Source organism: Anopheles stephensi, chromosome 2 (assembly GCF_013141755.1).
Source record: "Anopheles stephensi strain Indian chromosome 2, UCI_ANSTEP_V1.0, whole genome shotgun sequence".
Classification (NCBI taxonomy): domain Eukaryota; kingdom Metazoa; phylum Arthropoda; class Insecta; order Diptera; family Culicidae; genus Anopheles; species Anopheles stephensi.
In genome coordinates this window covers 61,392,188-61,408,232 of record NC_050202.1, presented here as the reverse complement: position 1 = coordinate 61,408,232, position 16,045 = coordinate 61,392,188, and the positions used below count along the sequence as shown (strand labels likewise).

Here is a 16,045-nt window from a genome sequence, read left to right as displayed (position 1 = left end):
TGTCCGCACCGTGTTGGATCTGTCTTGCCCGTGACTAAAACGAAAAACATTTCCGCAGACACTGGGAAATAGCAGACACACACATACACACTCCCACACACTCTGGCTACTCTGTGCCAAGGGATTTTCCCATCCCGTGCGTCGTGTTTCGTGTGTGTGTGTATGCATTAAATGGTCGTAATTAATTTTGTGCAATCGTGTGTTGTCTATCAGCAGCAGCAGCAGCAGCAGTAGCAGCAACAGTAGAAGCAATAACAACAGCCACATCAATGCCACCTTCGATCGGGAAGGAAGATTGAGGTGTGCGAAAAGAAAATAAATCGTTCGTGTGTGTTTTTCTGTGCGTGCGTTTGTGAGTGTGTGCGTGTGTGTTTGGGAAACGCGGTATGGTGGTACTACGGCATCCGTAATCGAAAATTGCACGGAGCATCATCATTTCCCACCATCATCATTATCATACCGTTGCGGCCCGTCATCATCATCATCGGCAGCTCGTTCCGGAGTCACCCACGCCGTGTCATCGGCGCACGTGCTGATGCTGTTGCTGCTGTGCCGAAAGTGTGTGCGAAAAGTATGAGCGGAAATCGTTGATTCGTAGTTGTGTGTGTGTGTGGAAAACATCACTCGCTAACGTCGTTTTGCTAACCCATTCCGGGCGGCTTATCGAGGTTTATCAGGCCCAGAAAGTAGAAGCGTCTAGTAAATAGTTGCCGGCTGGCGGCGGTTAGCAGCATTTTTCCGGCAAGCAGTTTGGCTTGATGCTGCCACAAACTGACGATCCGCATCGGCAGCAGCAGAAGCATCAGCGGCGGCAGCATCAGCGGCAGCAGCAGGGAGCATCATCATCGATACCGTATCACACATCGTAACGCCGGTTCAAGGTGAGTGGAATGAAGTCATGTTTTGGACATTGAAAAGCGCGTACTCCGCCAACACGTGATTTACGAGCTTTTTCTGACGTGCACTGACTGTTTTTCCTTTTCCATTTCCCGTTTTCTAAACACTGTTTCGATTTCGGGGGTCTGCAGTTAGTATTATTAACTGTTAACGATATTATTTTGCAAAACGTTGCACCTGTTCTGTGCACGAACCGAGCAAAAAGAACTTCACCACGAATTCCTTAGCTAGTTACCAACAACAACAACAACAAACTGTTTCAACAAGCAACCTACGGAAACCATGCATTCCAATGCTTACTCTGTGTGTGGTGTGTATCATAAAGCAAACACAGCTCCCTCTCTCCCTTTCTCTCTCTCTCTCTCTCTCTCTCTCTCTCTCTATCACCCACCATGTTGGAGGTGGAAATCTCTGGGAGGTGGAGTAGTGAACCAAACGATGGCAAAAAAAAACGCGCGTTATTTGCTCACGGCGGCATCCCAACACACAACCGGAGATCCGCTTAATTTTGTCTCTGCGGCGAAAAGATGCGCAGATGTTTGCCGACCGGGCAAGCCGTGGATATGATAACAAACCTCTCTTTTTGTGGAATGGTTTAGCGGGGCGAAACAGCGACAAAAAAAAAACGCTAGGAAGCTGTCTAACATCAATGAATGCCGGCCAAATTTGTACTAAGGCACGGGTGATGATAATGATTGTCTACTGCCGACAACTGGCAGCATTGTCTGGTAGCAAGAAGGGCTGACTGACCGTACCTCTAGGATAAGGACTCAAGCAGCATCAATGCTTTTAGAGTTAAATTTTAATTAAAAAAAAAGGCCATGCCTTACTCCATGTGTGTTATGTGTGAGTTTAGGAGGAGCTAAGTAGATTTGCAGTCAAGGAACTGCGGTTGAGACTGTGCTCGTACTATCCGCGTTATGCTTGAGCGAAGGAGATGATGATACGTTGTTTAACCATCGACTATAGCCCATTGGAGTTTTACAACATCCATGAAGAAGCGCCAATATAGGGACCAGATCTCCATTGCTCAATCACCGGGGGCCTGTTTGATTTATCGTGCCGCATCCTGGACCCAAGTATCGAAGCATCTGTTGCTGAAACATGGTATAGGAGATTCTGGACAAGATCGACAACAATTCTCCTAGGCGTTGCCCTTATCAAAAGAGTCAACAATTTTTTAGAATAAAAGGCGTTGAATACCTCTTTATCTCGGTGTTGATCGAAGAAGCTTCAAACTCCACCTAGCTAAACTCCTGAGAATTTTGTAAGTAATCTTCAATGAAATGACCTACTAAAATTATTAAATGAATTATTATATGGGCCCTGGGAAGAGTTCAACCTATGGCTTAGGTTTCATCAAGGCTCTAATGGAAGGAGTGGCAGTATTTTTATAAGATTCCCTAACATAGGATGCTATTAAAAACTATCCGATTTTGTTCTATGTTGTAATTTTATATTAGGTCTGTCTTTAAATAAATTTGTTAGCTAATGAAATTCAAGTCCTTTTGAATTATTTTGAGAGCTTGTTTGAAAATATATTAGGACTCCAATTGTTGTAGTATCCTAAATTGAAAACGTTAGCTGCGTTAGTGACAATCGATTACATTTCCTTTCACACTCCTACGTCTAAGCTCTTATCATAGAGCGAACAATAAAATTAACTTTTAATCACCAAAATATGGGACGTTTTGTCGTAAACCGTTTATAAATGATTGTGTTTCGGCTTTCGATACCTTGCAAACATGTGTCCAACAACATGCATCTGTCCCATATTTCGCTACCAGCTACAATAACTCCACCAGCTTCATATCTATATGACCTTGTCATCGGGCATGACTCGGCTTCCAACCTCCCACCGTACCTGGCCAGAAATCTCTTCTCAACTATACTGCTCCACCCCAACCAACCCTTCCATCCATACGCATGTAATGCAATCTAATCTCGTCCCACCAGTGGTGGTGGTAGATGGCATGAGGAAGCGAAAACTGCTGCCTCAGCTAAGCCGAATCCCATTGCCCGAATTATGCTCGATTTACCTTGAAAGAACTCGTGTCGATCGTACCGACGACGAGGGCCTGATGCAGAGGGATGTGTTGTTGCCGGACTTGCGAAAGCAAAAGCGCACGCTTGCTCTCGGTACTCTCGCTTGTCAAATTAAGTAATTCGATCCAATTACACTCTTTCCTGTCAGCGGGGAGTGTCCCTTGGCTCAAAAGGTGCGAAACGAAAAGAAGAAGGCGGTAGGCAGCAGAGTAAACACACATACACACACACGTTTCCTCTTCGGAAGGAGTCTTTTTAGAAAGGTGATGGTAGAAGTTAGTTGCTTAGATACCTACCATACGCACCGATGGTGACCCCATTTCTCCGGTAGCCCTAAGGTAGGGAGGGAGAATCCAATTTTTATCACAAACACTGCTTCCTTGCTAACTCTACATCTTTCGTCCATCCAAGTTGCCATGGTAGTTTTAGGATACACCGGGCGCAGTTGGAAACTTCATTTCGAGGCGCAAGGCGTGTTTAAGGCCTGTAATTGAAGGGCTGGATTGAAGTTAAAGCTTGTTGTGGAATTGTTTACATTAAACTCAAGAGTTTTTATTCTTATACGGGTCATTATCTCAGAGAACTACGAATATTCTGATGTAGTGAATATCTGTATAGTACCTAGACAGAGATGTCGCACCACACCGCAATCAATCTCATCACGCACAATCCGGACATCGCGCTCCAATAGTGCTCCCACCGGCATTACCTTTTCCTGCACACACACACACGCTGCTCACTACCGTGATGGGAAATTGCTTTTGCTCGCGTGACCTCACGGCTTAAAGGGCGCCTGCTGTAAACAAATCTGTGAAACAGCGCACTACAACCCTTCCACACAGTCTTCTTGCTTCTTGCAGCTCCCATCGAACGAAAGTGTTGCGATTTTTATGCGATAATTAAAACGTGTCGGCAGCGTGTACTATTTGCGTTTGTTATTGGCGGCATGCGGACTTGTGTTGTAAAGTCACGAACCCGTTCGCTTCGTCCGATGATGATGTGGGGAGGGGGGCAGTGGAGGTCAATTGAATTGATATGGTCCGCAAAGACCACCACGATCGTTTACTTAAAGCCAGAGCAATGATGGACGGGGCTTTGGACGTTACATTCAGTAAAAGATCTCTTTTTCGCTTTTCTTTGTGAGCAATTCTGGAGACATTTAGCATTTTTAATTTGATGAATAATGGAAAGCAAGTTAAAAAGATACGTACAGCCAACGTGTAGTAAATCTGGCGTCGTTTTATCTTGTTTTGGTGTAACATCTTACTCGGCATCACGACTACGTGGCGGCTGTGGCTCGTGCTAATCGTACTGATTGATGCTAATTGCTCAGCCGACGTCAATCGGGTTTTTGCTCCATTTTGGTGAGAACCGGTCCAGATTGTCGACAAGGTGGTTGTCCAACAGCGAATATTGTTAAATGGATGGTGTTTAAGTATTTAAAAAAAGCCTTTTAAAATAATTATTCTTCTCCATATTTTATTTTAAAACATAAGAGATTTTTATCAAGCATTACTTGACACGCTCAGAAATATTAATTTAAATATTCAAATTGAATTGAAGTTGGGGTGATCAGGTGACCGGAGCGATCCAGTCTTCAAATCCCATCCGGACTACCTTTCCGTTCGCAGGATTTGACTATTTAGCTAAGGGGAAATCGAATCAGGGAAAGCAAAAAATGACAGGCCAAGACCTCAAGAGGTTGCGGAGCCATATAAGAAGAAGATTAAAATTTCTGCAATACCTTGTATGTAATTTAAGCTTGAAATAATTAGTGTAGGTACCTGAATGTTTCATTCCATTAATTAAAAAATCGGTTAGCAGCAAGAATTTGATCGATTTGTCATTATTTATGCTCTTTGCCTTATGGAAGCAGTTGAAGATGAGGATGAACGCCAATAGTCAGTATTTACAGCAGTGATATTTAAGCCGAGTTTGACCCGTTCATCAAGATTTCGTCGTATCGCCAATGCTCTTCGCGGAAATTATTTACCCTTAACCCTTACCCTTAATGCAGGGTTACGTTCCATAAATATTTCCCCAATTTACGTGCCGTCTATCTTCAGCCAGCTAAGGCCTATTTCACTTGCTCAAGTGCTTCATGCTTAAATGTCTATATTCGTTTTTCTGTTCAATTTCACCATCCATAGGATGCTGTTTCCAAGCTATTAAAATTGTGCTCAATGGTCCTTTTAATTCTACCTTCCCAATAGAGAAGAGAGATGATATTCACCGTAACCGTAACTATCGTCCGGACGCCTTGTTCCTTAGAAAAACTCATTTGGATTCTGATTTAAATCACATGGAATGGCACAACAGTAGCTTTTACCTCAGCTTTGCCTTGACCTGTTTAAAGTTCTTCTTCCGTTCAGTGGAGCATTGCGAGCTGACGAACTCGACCGAGCAGAAAATGAAGCACAACAAAAAATATTGTCAAGTGTAAATCTGCTGTCGGTAATTGGTCACTTCTGGTGGTAAAATTTTAATACTTCTCCCCTTACATCCTCTTATGTTTCCGAGATCCTCCAGACCGACAGATGAAGTTAAAAACTGAACCAAAAAAAACAACAAATTTATGATTCAATCCTGCAGTGGGCACACAGAAAGGTTTTTCCCAACTATACAAGTAGTCCACTATGAAGAAGGGTAACTGCAAAATACTTGCCTTCGTTCGGTTAGAGTATGATCCCTTTTTTAAGAGCTTCTCCTGTTATGAACCATGTCCCTTTCACCCCCCCCCCCACCCCCCCCCCCCCCATCTCATTGAGTATGTTTGGCTTTGTACACTTCGTTCTGGTCTTTCCGCTTGGGGCCAAGCTTTGCAGGCGTGCCTTTCCTGAAACCCGGGATGGGATGGATGGCAAAGGTGTTGGATTTAACGAGTCCACAGCAACGGCTGTTCCTTCTACTGCTGCCGGTGAGGGTCGTCCTGTCGTGTGTGGCTGGCGACGACTTAAGCACAGACGACAGCTCTCGTTCACGTAGCTCCTGTCATGCCGGTGACAATTTCGCTACTCAGGAGCCTTTTAATGCTCACATCCCTTTAAACTGGTAGTCTTGTAGGATTTATAAATGAAGATATTTGTTTGTTTCGAGAGGATTCGGTCTTTTTTTAAATAGATTTAATAAGATCAGTTTCAAAGGATTGCTGTAGCAGAAATACTTTAAAAAGTCAGCGAAACTTCACTTCGCCCTTCTACCTTTACTATCTTTCCATGGCGCGTTTTCCTAACATTCCCTCGTGGCCATTTATTATGTGAGCAAAAATGTCTGGTAACATTGTTCCTAACGCCGCAATCGTTCTTCTTTAAAAGCAGGATTGGCTCCATGCCAAGGCGCCACCACCACACCGAACGGGGGTCGAACAATTTTCTTCCGTGCAATAATGCAAAGGGTGTAGCGGAAAAAAAGGCCAGAGCAACGAATGAACCATCCTATAATTACTAAGGAGAAAACCGACCAAGCTTGCCCGTCCTGGGTTTCTTTTTCCAATTGAGCGTGTTTTATTGCTTTCATTTTGCGTTCCATGTGCACCAGCATCGACTCCGTGTGCCCTGGTGCACAATATTTGTCCACTTCATGCATCGTTTTGCCAGCATTGCCTCTTCCAGTGCAAGGTAAAGTGTTTGACAGATCTGTTTGCAGATGAAATTAGTTTATACTGGCCAACCTTCTTGTGATCCTCTTGCCATCGTCCTGCCATCCTCCTACAAAAGGCATATAATTGTACGACTAATAACTTGCTGTACTTGCCCTAGCACTATTGTACGTTCCCCACAGAGTCGTCGAACAACTCAAGGTATCACGATCGAACGCCAACTTGCGTGTGAAGGCTATTCGTTTTTATTGCCGCCGCCGGCTGTTTGCTTTAGTAGCAATTCAATATTTGGCAAACGAAAATGCCATAAAGTAAAGTTGGCACCGGACAAAACTACGATGGAATTATTATTTTCCTACAATCCCTTCATGTTTCGCTGCTTACACGCTGCTTTTACCAAAACGATGGACACGCTCTTTACATTATATGGTGGCTACTCAGGTAGCTCGGATTCCCCCAAAACCCAAAACCCTTTTTGACCTCCTCAACAGAAAAAAAAGAATTTACCAAAGTATGCTGCTAAATTCCACATTGCACGCGCAGGGGTTTGCTTTTTTATGTCTCCCCCCTCAATCATATCTCATCAATCATCGTGCTGTGCCAAGCTCACGCAAACCCCACCGATCGTCGGGCCGTGTTGGCGGTCGGTCGGCATACAGCAAAGGGAAAAACTAACAAAAATGTAAATTATTTTACCCCGAATGTTTTTTGGGCCTCGACGGGGAGGGCGGTCGGTGACACAATTATCACACTAACAGCCTATCAGGCAAAAGGAATCAAGATGATGGAAGGATGATGAGGCGAATCAACACCACCACACCTTGCCATTGTGGTAGAGTTCGACGCACGATCGATAAACTGTGGCGTGGCATTATTTAAGAGGGCTATCAGTGGAATCTGATTCAATGGAAAAGGATTTCTTTACCGTACCGCACGAGGTCCTTCCGTATTGAATTATGAAAACTGTATATACTTTCTTATTTATTTGTCTCTGAATGGTGGTGGTGGAGTTATTGCTCATCCGGAACCCAGACCCACGGCCCGGGTGTTGATGAGTCAGCTTTCTCTACTTACAGTTAGTTCTGCTCACATATTTGCATACCTCGAGCCAACAGGAAAAGTGTTAACATGATGGTCTTATCTAACTCGTCCGTTCCACTTACACACTTAAATGAAGTACCTGAGCCTACCTTCAGGCGCGAACCGGGGTAGATGCTACAAAAGGAGACAAAAAAATCTCTTCCCTTTCTGTCCATTCTTCTGAGTCCTTTCTCTCTCGTTCTCTCTCCCTACTGTCGCAAAACCCTTAGTCCGAAAGTCCTCTTTGGACTGGAAGTTAACAAGGTGCAGAAAGGGAAAAGCCATCTCACCGAAACCATTAAACTGATAATGAGGCTTTCACCCGTTGCCACATCGCCGCGGGGCGAAACGGTGGTGGCCAACGCGCTATTTGCCAGGATGCGTTGCCGTACGTTCCGCTTCCGCTTCTGCTGCTGCTGCTTCTGTGCTACTTGGTCATTTATGGTGGCGCTGAATGACAGCGGCCGAGTTCAAATATCAATTTCTCGACACTCCACCATGTTGTTGCCACCATTCGCTAAAGGATACTTTCCGAAGAATCCTGCACACTATCACCACCTCAAGGACACACGCCGAGTGCCATTAGCAAGTAGTCGTCGAACCGGGTCCGGTGGGTTGGTAGCGCAACGCTTTCATTCAGCCCGCGCGCGAATAATGATGCGACGGAACGGATCGGATACCTCCTCCCATGTGTTTGCCTCTTACAAAGGTAAAAATAGCTTGGCGCACGATTGTGGTGCGTATCCCCCTGTGGGGTATGGTGCGCTTGCAATGTACGCGTAACGTACGGCGGTGGGCTGCTCGAGGCACTTTCTTTACACTGTTGATGAGCCGGAAAGCTATTCACATTTTCGCTGGAGAACCTGGGGCGGGGGGCAGGTGCAGGACCAGATTATAGGCTCATGATAAGAATATGCGAATCGTTCACTCAACGGCCTTTCAATGCAGTGAAAAGGTGTGGGAATAATGGGACATTTTTAAAAATGCACAATTTAATAAGGAGCAACTATGTTATGTCTTGTATGTCTATTTACAATAAATTTAAAATTGACCAGAAGTCTAATGCTTCTGAAGAAGAAGCTTAACGAACTTGTTAAGAATTACCTTCTCCAGATAAAGCTATCGTGCTTGATATCATCAACAAGAACCAGAATTGCAGAATTGTTCCTCAATTCCTCTAGAAAACTTCCACTAGAAAAGGAAGGAACTAGCTGAGGCATTCGTCAAGAAAAAAGAGATTTCTTATCCACGTCCACTCTCTCTCTCTCTCTTTCATCTATCGAACAACTTGTTTGATATTGAGAGTTCCATCCGTTACACCATTGCTGCTGTTCAATAAATGCTTATACTCTCTTTTTGAATCGTACCGCTTTTTTGCTTCGAGCTTCGAAAGGGAAAAACTTGTGCATCCTCCGTCCGGTGTCGTGTTTTTTTTCCCCCCGTATTCCAAAACTTTCACTGCCAGAATGCCGCCGCCTGGGTGAGAAAAACATATCGCAACAAATGACGAGAGGTGAGGTACGGCAAGGTTCGTTTTTGTGCGTTTTGCGTCCTGTTCGTAGCGCAAACGCGTCCTTTTAAGGGGAAGTTTTGCCCGTGATGATGAGTGTAGTTTTACCACTTTCGGTGGTGTGGTCAAACTTTTTTAATAAATCCGTACCGGCTATCGGTGGTTCTATCTTCTTGGCGACGCTAATGCCCAGTGTAGCCCAGAATGGATGGTAAACAGTCACAGTTTCTTCCCCAGCAGCTCGGTGTTGTCCAGCTATCCGAAGGTTTCTGAAGGAATGGTTTATTGCTAGCCCATTTCCATGGCTCGTAAATTCTTTCCATTGAAAGGAATTAAACAAACAAGGTCACTGCCTATCTCTGCAGAACGTGTATCGCGTTGTTGGTGCATTTCTATTGCACCTCTCCAACAACGAACGGGCACTACTGATGAGAATTTTAAATTTTCATCATGCGCTTTCATGGTCATGAAGGTCTACTCGTTCCTGGTTTGAATAGCCCCGGTAGCTTCAAAAGCCCAGTTTGAGAATGTTTAAACAGCCACGGTTCGCTTTGAACGGTTGCTAATCGTTTGAAAAAGATACTTTTTATTTTATAGGTAGATCGTTGCCATAATCCTGGTGCTCCGGCACTATTTCTTTAGTAAGATTTCTGGATTTAATTTTTTATTGAACAATTGTCATACTACGCTTCAAATTGGTGATCAAAACGGATCCGGAATTGAAGCTTCTAGCTTCCAGAAGAACGGTGCGGTAATAGTCTCCAAATCAAACAATCCATCGTGCTACTACTAGTAATCGATGCTTACTGAGAACGGACGGAGACCTTCAAAGCAATTTAAACATGCTGTTTACGCTTCTTTGCTCTCAGGTCCTGTGAGATCTCATCCTCAGACAGGGTCATCCGAGTCAACATTCAAGCAGTACACTTTTATACTGTAGTTCTGAATCCAATATAGTCAATGTTTCCCTACCTTTACCTTACAGTGTTTCAACCAAGTATTCCAAGATGCAAGTACACTATGGAATGTTGCAATAAGCTTTGGATTAAGGAAGTGGTTAATAAAGCAACATTTCCTTTCCACTAGCCACAGCGCTTTCCACAATATACCACTATTTAGTTGAAACATTCCACCAAAAGACTCAAAAGATCCATTATATGATTCGTAATCCAGTTGTAGATACAATTCTACCACGAGCGAGCTGAGTTCAAACAAGGTTTTGTACCCAGAGCTACTGTGGTGGGTCTGGGACCGGACGGCAGGACCGGAGTTCATAATCCATCCAGAAAAGAAAGCCACAGAAAGCCAGATATGGCAGGGCGAGACCTTAAGAGGTTGTAGTGCCAAGGTAGAGGAAGAAGATAGTCTTAGGATTACTTGTTACTTAGAAAGCAAAATAAAAAATCTTTTACAAAAAATAATTATTTTATAAACCATGTTCCATTCCGTTGAATGTAAATACAAAAGCCAATCTGTCCATAGTAGTATAAACAATAGCACAATAGTAGTATAGTTTTTATCACTACCTTCATCTATTGCCCTCCAGCTGCTGCAAGCCGCGTTGCAATATTTAATGTGCCCTAATACGTTATGCTTTTTCATCGTTCGCACTAACTCACCGGGAAGTGCACTGCCGGTCGGACTGCTGCTGCTGCTGCTGACGTCCGTGTTGTCCTTGCCTTTGCGCTGGTGCGCTATTGTTACATCCGAGCCCTTCACCCCCCCCCCCCCCCCCCAACCCCCAAGACCAAGAGTATTGTATGCAATTGAACTTCGCTTTGTTTAAAAAGCGCCAGGCAATAGCGCCAAGACAAAGCCGACGATCTGTCCTTTGCAGCTTTTAGAGAGAAAAAAAAGCTGCCCGGAATGGGTTTTCCAGGACACTGCCAGGGCGTACATTGTTCGGTACCGAACTTGAACCCCTCTCGGCCCCCTGAGTGCTTCAAATGGATGTAAGGAGTTCACTTGTTCTTTGCACATCTGCCTAAGAACAAAGCCCTGTACACCTTCGAGTGGTTTGCGCCAGAAGGGAGGAGAATCGTTGATGAGCACTTTTTGCGACAGTCGCCCAAACCACCCACAGTTGCACACCCCGTGTTAGCAGCAGCAGCTCCAGTTGTAATCCCGCTCCCTGTCACACGATCGTATTACGCGGAACCACAGACTTTCGAACGAAAATCGATTCCGAAAGTCAGGGCACACGGTGCCGGAAGTTATTCTATACAGGCACGGGGAACGTACGCGCGCACGTTGCGGTTGCGGTCGGTGTGTGCGGAATAAATTGAACCTACACATCGATGCCCTGGGTCGTGTATCGCTTGCACGCCCAGTATCGCCCATACGGAAGGATGCTGAATGAAGGTCGCGGAGGCGAACGCGCTAAAGGGGGGGGGAAAAAACAACAACAACATAACATTTTATCAGGCAGCAAGGAACGAGATTTGGGTGGGTGGCTGGGAGCGAGTGGGGGCTGCTACCCGCGGAAGGGAATGGTGTGCGAAATGCAATCAAATCGCGCACATGTACTCGTTTGCTAAAAATATGTCTATCGAGGATGTGGAGCCAGATAGAAACCGCACACGTGAACATGATTGAAATCGTAGAAGAGAACATGGTACGTTTCAAAAATCGCTCGTTTGTGAGGGAACCGGTAGGTTGGCAAGATGGCTTTATGAAGCAAAACATGATGGTAGGCCAGGGACGGAGCATCCGGTTCCCCATCACGCTCTGACGTCTCGATGGCATAAGCGAAGGGATAATTTGCTAACGATTATCGGCCGAAAGTGCTTTTCCTTGGAAGAGAAGAAAGGAGTTGGGGACGCCACCGTTTGGTACACGGCACGAACTTGACATTCGTTGTTCAGAAGTTGGATAGCGTATGTGTGTGTGTGTGCGCGCGCTAAAGTAGGCCAACACACACACATGCTCCTCTTTAAAAGGATGCTCAACTTAACGGCACCGAACCACTTTCCGGAGTTTTGTGGTGTGAAAGTCATTAGGCAAGTCCTTGAAATGCCTCACCTTGAGCTGCAGAATGCATCAACCCTCATCCATCCTATGCATCGGTACGGTGCGATCGAGCGGGTTGAAGGAAATTGAACGCTGCCGGTGCTACATCACCTGTCCATCGTAGATTTAATCAAGGAGCGCGGACGAGCGCGCTAGGGTCTGCCCGTCCGTACCTGGAAATAATCAACTCGAGAGAAGAACGGTCGTGTAATATCCTGCGAAAGGGTCATCCATCCATTCATCATTCGATTTGCGGACAGTGGTGGCTGTAGGATGAGAAGCTATTGAAGGTTTCCTCCTTCTAGCTAGACAGCCAGCCAGCCAGCCAGCCCACCTCGGGACCAGGTCAAAGTGTTGCAAATAAATCTATCAAACCCGTGTTAACCCGTTAGGGAAGGGGGGAGGCAGTCAGAGATAGGGGCAAGTTAATCATCGTGCATTCCTTCTTGCACCACGATAGAGAAGGGCACGAGCTGCTCTATCGGTTGTGTTTGTGGCCAACATCAGACATTCACACACAGATGATGGTATGGAAAACTCGCCTTTTCTTGCCGCTATCGGTTGACGTCAATTACTAGCTCAAGAGCATGCCGGGAGGAAAAGCCAGGGAAAAGCAGCGGTTGAAGTAGCAGAGCAGCAGCTCGCCCCTTAAATGCGAGATCATTCACATTCACCATTGTTTATGACAATGGGGGCCGCTATTATTGAACTTCAGCCGTAAACAGATTAAACTTTCAACTTGAACAATCATTTGCAGATTAACAAAAAAAAACCGGCCAAGCGTGGGGGGGGAAAGGTAAGGTAAGGTTCATTGTTTAACCATTATGCCTTTCAGCGGGCGAGGATATCAATGGTTTCCGTAGGGCGGTAATCATGTGGACTTAAAATAATTGAGAGTAAAAGGTGTACTGACACAACAGGAATGGGGTTAAGAATGATATTAATGGTTATTTTTTCACAGCTTCTAGGGTCTACAATTGATCCTTTCATCATGTATAAATTATATGGAGTAAATTTAATGGCGATGAGCTTTCTTTGGGTACTATTACACTGAGCTGGTAACTTTCAGTACTTCGATTTGAATCAATCAGGAGAATATGGAATGGAAGACAAACAGTGGAATTTTGCAAGTCCGCTATGTAAAATTGCCATCATATATATTGAAATATTGAAACAGACCTGAATAGTTGTGTCCAAACACGTTGAATAGTTAAATTTTCCTTAAAACGATGCCTCCATTATGTCACATCGGTGCATTTTGATTATTAGTATGACGATAGAGGTACTAACCGCGTCGGTCTTCAGACGGCAGGACCGGAGTTCAAATCCCATCTGGGCCGTTCCCCCATAGAGTGGACTCCCCAATCCAACTACGTGGTATCATTGAGTCCTGTAGCCCAGAAATGGCAGATATGACCTATAAGAGGTATAAGATGATGATGATGATGATGATGATGATGATGATGATGATGATGATGATGATGATGATGATGATGATGATGATGATGATGATGATGATGATGATGATGATGATGATGATGATGATGATGATGATGATGATGATGATGATGATGATGATGATGATGATGATGATGATGATGATGATGATGATGATGATGATGATGATGATGATGATGATGATGATGATGATGATGATGATGATGATGATGATGATGATGATGATGATGATGATGATGATGATGATGATGATGATGATGATGATGATGATGATGATGATGATGATGATGATGATGATGATGATGATGATGATGATGATGATGATGATGATGATGATGATGATGATGATGATGATGATGATGATGATGATGATGATGAATAAGAAGAAGAAGAAGAAGAAGAATGCAAGATTCCATAGTATTATTGAAATTATCCACAACGGGATTGAAATATTCTACCGATTGATTCAACAGATCCATTATGCGATTCGAAACCCTGTAACGGGGCGTATAAACCTTAAATTTTAAATTAACGTGTGTGGAACATTGCATGCTTGTATGAAATGGTGCATTTTTTCGCTGATATTGAAGATGCATGCTGGTTAGCTTGGTGTCTCTCTGTTTCTCTATTTATACTCATTGCTGCATCCGGCGTAATGCGTGGCGGCTGTCGATACAGGAATGGTGTTAGCATAAATAAATCATTTTTCCGTACCAAATGCTTCGACCGTTTGGCAAGAAACGTAACCATTCAGCCGCACAGGGACAGGGAGGACCAGTGCGTTAGAGAGACTTTCATAGCAAATGCAGAAAACGAGCCGGTATCCCATTTCATCGCTCCATCGCGATGTTTTTGTCTGCTGCTGGGACACCTGCCCGCTCCGAGCACCACCATAAACCACCAACGCGCGGCCATTGAGACCTCAAACCACCTTCCTTTTCCATCCTTTATTAGTGGCCTACCTATCGCAGGCCATCATACAAATGGCGGAAGGTAAGCTCTGCAAGGCATGCAAGATCGAATTCTTCGAATGTTTCCAATCAATGTTGCCCCGATTTACACACGCCGTTAGCGGCAGCGAGCGCATGCATGCCACTGACTACCCTTTTCTTACGGGGCACAGTAGTCCATTTGACCGTTTTGGCCTTTGAAGCGTGAACCGCGTGAAACTAACCACCAACCAGCGATGGAAGTTTGTTTTTGATTTACAATTTGCATTCACCAGCTCTCGGCGTTGCGTGTGATTTATTGCAGAACAGCCAGGAGCTGGTAGCTGGTGGGCTGGAGAGACATAGTTCTGTAAATAGTTTGCCATGTGTCCATGCAAATCAATTAATTAGCCTCAGCACTAAATCGTGGGAATTTAAGAAAAAAAAAAGATTTTTCTAATACCATTTCACATAAAAAAAAGCTAATTGCCAAATTGCACCGTCCTGTATTTAAATTTTCCCCTAACTGTTTGTTAAGTTCCATTGTATGGTTAGAAAGTTCCACGTCGGACTTGCCATATTCCACTGTATGAAACAATTCCCCTGTATGATTGAAAAGTTCCATTCTATGGATCACAATCATGCAAGCGGGTAAATCAAACCCTACGGACAATGATTAATAGTAGCTACACTCATTGATAGTGCTGGGTCTGGGCTACTGAAGCGTATCTCAGCTAGGGATAATTCAGTGTTCCATGCAGTGAGCTAGAACATCTATTTAGTATAAGTTATGTATCACATTTTTGCCGAATTTTTATTAATTTAATTGAAACCTCCATCAACAACAACAACAACAACACGTGTGTTCCTGTTTTCCTTTTGCCAACTTTATACCCGGGGGAAATCAAAATAAGACTTGTGGTTTGGTGAAGTTGCACAACTTACGATACGATTTGTTGGTGCTTGCGCAATCATTCTTATGCATTTCCCTTTCCCCCCCCCCCCCCCCCCAACGATGTGGTGGCTAAGCGTTATTAAAGTTTAATGATGGTGCTTCCCAAAAGATAATCAACGCCACGGCACTTTCCATTGCAGTGCTGGAGCATTTATGCTAGTGGCCTAGTATGGAAGTGATTCCCCGAATGTGTAGGATATAGAGCAAAGGATTACATCCGACGTTCCCGTGTGCGGTGCGATGTTAGCGTACGTACGGGCAGGTACAAAAGCAAAACGACCAACTTCCAAGGATTATGTTTCACTTCGCCGGTCTGTCATTTTGGGTTGACATTTCAGACGCGGCGCTGCATGTAGAAAAAAAGGTGTGTTTTTTTTGTTTTGTTTGCCCACCACAGCGGCAAACCCCCAGAAGAACAGATCGATAATGACGCGTCCACAAGACGACGACGGCGGAGGCGAAATCGTTTAGTTCGCGGGTTAGTTTTTCTTTGCGTCCATTGCAATAATAAACGAATATTCCTGCGCAACAATGTGTCGTCGTCGTCTTGGGGTCTCGGTCGG

The 16,045-nt window shown here is 44.5% G+C and overlaps 1 protein-coding gene across 15 annotated transcripts in view; it reads left to right on the top strand.

Annotated features, from left to right (window-relative positions):
- The window catches only part of LOC118506569 (uncharacterized protein CG43867), a 176,990-nt gene extending 176,109 nt beyond the window's left edge, over positions 1-881 (top strand). For 13 of the 15 annotated variants that reach the window (XM_036043906.1, XM_036043897.1, XM_036043908.1 and 10 more), the window contains one exon: positions 214-881. The gene's annotated coding sequence lies outside the window, so the exon portion shown is untranslated. The remainder of the gene's footprint in view (positions 1-213) is intronic. The other 2 variants (XM_036043896.1, XM_036043894.1) reach the window with 1 other exon arrangement.
- The last annotated feature ends 15,164 nt before the right edge of the window (positions 882-16,045 follow it).